The sequence below is a fragment of the Phodopus roborovskii genome, unplaced genomic scaffold (genome assembly GCF_943737965.1).
Source record: "Phodopus roborovskii unplaced genomic scaffold, PHOROB, whole genome shotgun sequence".
NCBI lineage: Eukaryota > Metazoa > Chordata > Mammalia > Rodentia > Cricetidae > Phodopus > Phodopus roborovskii.
In genome coordinates, this window is record NW_026126026.1 from 26706 (window position 1) to 32969 (window position 6264).

A 6264-nucleotide genomic window follows, 5' to 3' on the forward strand; every position below is an offset into this window, starting at 1 on the left:
ACATGTAGGGCAATGCCATCCAGATGGGGTCATGTAAATCTGTCAACTCATTTGAAGTAGGAACTAGGACTTCTCTCCTGTCTCTAGGTTAAGGGAGTGTCCCTCCATGGGGGATGTGTCCCCAAGGTCCTTTTGTGCACCAGGAATACATCCTGCTTCCACTGTCTGAGGTCCCTTAGACTGCTCAGTCCTTCTAGCTGAGACCTATATTCAGAGGGTATGAGTCAGTCCCGTGCTGGATTCCTAGGTATCAGTCTAGAGCCCATTAGCTCCTCCTTGTTCAGTTCATCTATCTCTACATGTTTCTGCAAACTGATTTTGTCCTCTCCCTCTGCGTCTGGATTTTACTTTGACTCCTTGTTTAGTTATGGGTGTTTGCTTCTGTTTCCAACAAGTACTAACTGAGGGCTCCATGGTGGTGGATAAGGTAGTTGTTGATCTCACTATCCAAGAAGGGCATTCATGGTAGCCTTTCCACGGTTGCTCAAATTGTTAGTTGGCAGCAGTCTTGTAGGTCTCTAGACATTTTTAAGGTACAATTTTCTCTTCAAACCAATAATGTCTTACTATTTTATGCTCTCTCTCTCTCTTTCTCTCTCTATCTCTGTTCTGTCTTCTATTCTTACCTGGCTCAATCTCCCTAGTCGCACCTGCTTTCCTCTCCTCCCCTTCTCTTTCTCCTATTTCTCTATCCATTCACTGTCCTTCTACTTCCCATGTGCTCTGGTGGACTTGTACCTGCCCCCTTCTGTGAGGGACTTTATATGAATCTCTTAGAATACACCGTCTATTCTAGTTCCTTTGGTGGTGTGAATTATAGGCTGGTGATCCATTGCTATTTTGTCGAAAATCAGGTGGTCATAGGTTTGTGGGTTTATATCAGGATTAATGTTCAGATTCCATTAGTCTACCTGTCTATTTTTGTTGCAACACCAGGCTATTTTCAGAAATATAGATTTGTATTAGACCTTAAAGTGAGAGATGGTGATGCCTCCTGAAGGTCTTTTATTTTACAGGGTTGTTTTGGCTATCCTGGGTCTTTTGTTTTTCCACATAATGTTGATTATTAGCCTTTCAAGGTCAGTGAATAATTGTGCTGGAATTTTAATGGGGATTGCATTGAATCTGTAGTTTGCTTTTGGCAAGATTAACATTTTTAATATATTTATCATACCTATCAAAGAACATGAGAGATGTTTCCATTTTCTGGTATCTTCTTTCTTTCTTTCTTTACAGCCATGAAATTCTTATCATATAGGTCTTTCACTCATTTCATAAGCATTACCCCAAGATAGATTAGGTTGTTTCTGGTTATCCCAAAGGGTGATGTTTCTCTGATTCATTTCTCAGCCTCTTTGTAGTCTGAATAAAGTAGGGCTACTGATTTTTTGAGTTTATCTTGTATTCTCCTAGTTTGCTAAAGGTCTTTATTAGCTATAGGAGTTCCCAGGTAGAGTTTATTGGGTCGCTTATGTAAACTATCATATCATCTGCAAATAGAGACAGTTTGAATTCTTCCTTTCCAAATTGGATCGCCTTGATCTACTTTTGTTATCTTTTAGCTTTAGCTAGAACTTCAAGAACAATATTGAAGAGATATGGAGTTAGAGGGGAACCTTGTCCTTGTCCTGACTTTAGTGTTATCATTTTAAGCTTCTCTAAATTCAGTTTGATGTTGATTATTGGTTTGCTGTTTATTGCTCTTATTATATTTAGGCATGTTCCTGTTATCCATGATCTCTCCAAGACCTTTATCATGAAAGGGTGTTGAATTTTGTCGAAGGTTATTTCAGCATCTAGGGAGATGATCATATGGATTTACTTTTTCAGTTTGTTTATATGGTGTATCACATTGATATATTTTCCTATGTTAAACCATCCCTGCAATCCAGGGATGAAGCCTACTTGGTCATGGTGGATGAATTCTCTGATGTATTCTTGGATTCGGTTTGCCAGTTTTTTATTGAGTATTTTTGCATCGATGTTCATCAGGTGTACATCATTGGTCTGTAGTTTTCTTTCTTAGTTGTGTCTTTGTGGCCTCATAGAAAGAGTTTGGTAAGAACCTTCTGTTTTTATTGTGTGGAATATTTTGAGGAGTATTGATATTAGTTCTTCTTTGAATTTCTGGTAGAATTCTGCACTGAAGCCATCTGGCCCTGTGCTTTTTCTTGTTGGAATGCTGTCGAAGAGTGCTTCTATTTCATTGTGGGTTATAGGTATATTAAAGTTGTTTGTCTGTTCTTGATTTAATTTTGTTAAGTGATATTTATCCAGAAATTCGTCCATTATCTTTGAATTTTCAAATGTTGTGAAATACAGGTTTTCAAAGTATGACCTGATAATTGTCTGGATTTCCTCTGTGTCCATTGTTATGTTCCCCTTGTTTTCTGATTTTGTTAATTTGCATGTTCTCTCTCTGCTTTTTCATTAGGTTGGATAGAAGTTTGTCTATCTTATTGATTTTTTCGAAAAGCCAACTCTTTGTTGCTTTGATTTTTTGTATTTTTTCCTGGTTTCTATTTTGTTTATTTCATCCCTCAAATTGTTTATTTCCTGGTGTCTACTCCTCCAGGTCAAGTTTGCTTCTTTTTGTTCTAAGGCTTTCAGTTGTGCTGATAATTCTCTAATGTTACTATACTCTGTTTTCTTAATATGGGCACTTAAAGCAATGAAATCCACTTGTATCACTGCATTCAATGTATCCCAAAAGTACAGTATGTTTTGTCCTCATTCTTGTTGAATTTTAAAAAGCCCTTAATTTCTTTCTTTATTTCTTCTTTGACCCAGGTGTGGTGTAATTGCACATTGTTCAGTTTCCATGAGTTTGTAATGATTTCCGTTGTTGTTGAATTCCAATTTTAAACCATGGAGGTCTGATAAGATCCAGGGGATTATTCTAATTCTCTTGGATCTGATGGGTTTTAATATGCCACCTAGAATGTGTTCTATTTTAGAGAAGGTCCCATGAGGAGCAGAGAATAATGTATATTCTTTTGTGTTTGGATGGAATGTTCTATAGGTGTCTGTTAAACCCAGTTGAGACATACCTTCTTTTAGTTCTTTTGTTTCTTTGTTGAGTTTCTGATTGGTGTTCCTGTCAAGTGGTGAGAGTCGTGTTTTGAATTCTCCCACTATAAGTGTGTGAGGTTTTATGTGAGGTTTGAGTTTTAGTTGTGTTTTCTTTTAAAAATGTGGGTCCCTTTGTATTTGGTACAAAGATGTTCAGAATTGAGACTTTGTGTGGATGTATTTCTCCTGCAATGTATATGAAATGGTGGCCTTAATATCCTTTGATTAATTTTGATTTAATTCTAACTTGTTAGATATTAGGATAGCCACACTGTCTTGCTTCTTGGGTCCATTTGATTGAAAGATCTTTTCCCAACCCTTTACCTTGAGGTGATGCCTATGTAGCAAGGCTTTTCCTCCAGCCGATGCTGGCCTTGTCCTGCCACCACACCGGCCCCAATTAACACACAGAGACTCTGTATTTGATATAATGCTATTGGCCCGATACTAATTTCTTATCGGCTCTGTCTTAAGTATTAACCCATTTCTGCTATCTATGTATTTTCATGTGGTCTTCCCTTCCCGGTGAGCCGGCCAACATTCTGCTTTCTCCACAGTCTCCATGTTGACTCTTCCCTACTACTTCCTCTTTCCTCCTTGTCTCCTAGTCCCTCCTATCTTCCTTTCCTATTGGCCTACGGTGCTTTATTCATTAACCAATATGAGAAACATATATACACAATGACATCTCCCATCATCTCCTCTTTTCTGTCTAAATAAAAAGAAGGGATTTAACTTCAACATAGCAAAATATATCACACAACAGTTATCAATTAAGAATCACAGTTAACACTATTTAGTCCATTAACATTTAGCAAGATTTAAGAAACTATTCCAACATCTATCCTATCTTTGTGTATCTAAAGTCTATGTAACTTTTCTTTAGTCCTAACTAGGGAAAACTATAACCATAACTATTTGTCTTCAACTCCCTCAAAGACCACAGAAGGATAATATATAAACTCTAGAAATGACAGAGACATCTTGCCTTGTAAGTCACCTGAAGTTCTTCTGTAATCTTCCATCTTCAGCCCATAGGCCATAGTGTGTCTGGTAGACTCTTCAGCAAAGCAGGAAAATTTAAACTGTCTTCTTGTATTGGCAGTTTGTCAGTCACTTTCCTCTGTGTCGTGCATACTGTTTGGCAGACTCTTCCATGAAGCAGGAATTTTGTAGCAATGTCCATCTTGCATCAGCAGTCACTTTTCTGTGGGTCCTGCATGTCCAGTTTATATAGCATAAAGACAAACAGTCCAGACAAGAGCATTATCTTGTCCAAATGGCTAGTCTTGCCATATTAGAAGCAAACAACATAACGAGTTTCTTCAATGTCCATCTTCCTTTCTGATGCAGGTGGTGTTGCTAGGAGCAGTTATGTCTCACTGTCAAGAGAAACCCTAAACCATTTTAAATGCCATATTCTGTAGGTCTTTGAAAGGTTTGAAGAATGCCCATTTATATCAAATATATATATATATCTTAACTAACTTATCTATATGATTTGACTATCATAGGTACTATCTATAAACTGTATTAAATTATACATTACATTTCTAAATGAGCTATATATACTCAATACCTAAATAAGAGGAGAACTATACAAATCACAAAATTGACCTTAAATTGTGTCAATAAATGAAAATACATTCCAAAACAATGTATTCATATCTACACCATATTCCCCTTTTTCCCTTTAAAAAGAATTGGCTGTGATCATTAACCATTTATAACCAACCCCATTTAAATGCAAACAAACATTTATAAACAACATTTGTGAATTTGGGCATTGTTCTTTCCAAACTACTTCCTGCTGATAGGGGGAGCTATCATGAGGGAATTCTAGGATGATGAAGAAATCCTGACTATAGTCTGCAAGGCTGCTTTGTCCAGCTGTTTTGAATGTAGGGGGTCTGGCTTGCTCAAACCACATTAGTCTGCGAGGAATCCACAGCTTTTCATTTTCTGTGGAAACAAAAATAGAAATCCTTTTCCCCAGTAACTTGTCCTTGAAATTAAATTTTGGAGTCAAAGCATTTTTCAAATATATAAATTGGATTGATCCAGCCGAAATTGTTTTAACAGTTGCTATTATTTCCTCAGTAGTCAAAAGATACAAAGACAATATAACACCATACAGTAACCAGATTCTCTCTGAGCTTTTCATCTTTTTGTTTTTTATTTTTTGAGACAGGGTTTCTCTGTGTAACTTTTATCTGTCCTGGAATTCACTCTGCATACCAGGTTTACTTTGCAAATCACAAGATCTGCTTGCCTCTGTCTCCTGAGTGCTGGGATTAAAGGTGTGTGCCACCACACCCAGTTCCTCTTTGTCTTTTTAAAACAATTTTATCCTTTTTTTTCATGTCTATGTATATTTTAAAACACACTGTAAACAACATTGCTAAATGATAATCATCACTGTGTTAGCCACGGTCTATCCATGATGGCGGCACCTATTTTACCGCCAACAGTTCGAGCTGTGCTCTATGCTGCCATTCAGCATCATGTTGCCGGCTTGGAGATGTGGTCATTGCCACTGCCAGCTCTGATACACACCAATGAATTGTTAGCAGTGCTTTTTAAAAGCCATGCAGTTTTTTTTGCCGCTTATGCTGAGTCAGGAAACTCCCTTAAAGGAGCAGAGCAAATATCTGCTTGTCTCTTACAGAGTTCAACCGATAAAAATGCTGTTACAAAAAAAACCATGCTTGTCTCTGTTCTTTTATTTCTAAAACTCCTTTTCAAAGCTCTTGTTAAATTTTAAGTTGAAGTTCTTATTAGCCACGTGGGTGCCATATGTAATAAACAGTGCTTTATTCATTAACCAGTATGAGAAACATATACAGAATGACATCTCCCATCATCTCCTCTTTTCTGACTAAATAAAAAGAAGGGTTTTAACCTTAACTTATCACACAACAGTTATAAAATAAGAATCACAGTTAACAATATTTAGTTTGTCTCCCATCAGTAATGTCTATCTTTGAAGCTTAGATGTGTTTCCTGTATGCAGCAGAAGGATGGATTCTGTCTTCGTATCCATTCTTTTAGCCTGTGTCTCTTTACATGTGAGTTAAGACTGTGAGTTAAGACATTAATGTTTAGGGTGAGTAAGGACCATTGATTATTAATGCTTGTTTGTTTTGGATTTGTTGTTTGCAGTGGTATTGTGAATACATTTTTTCCTGCTTT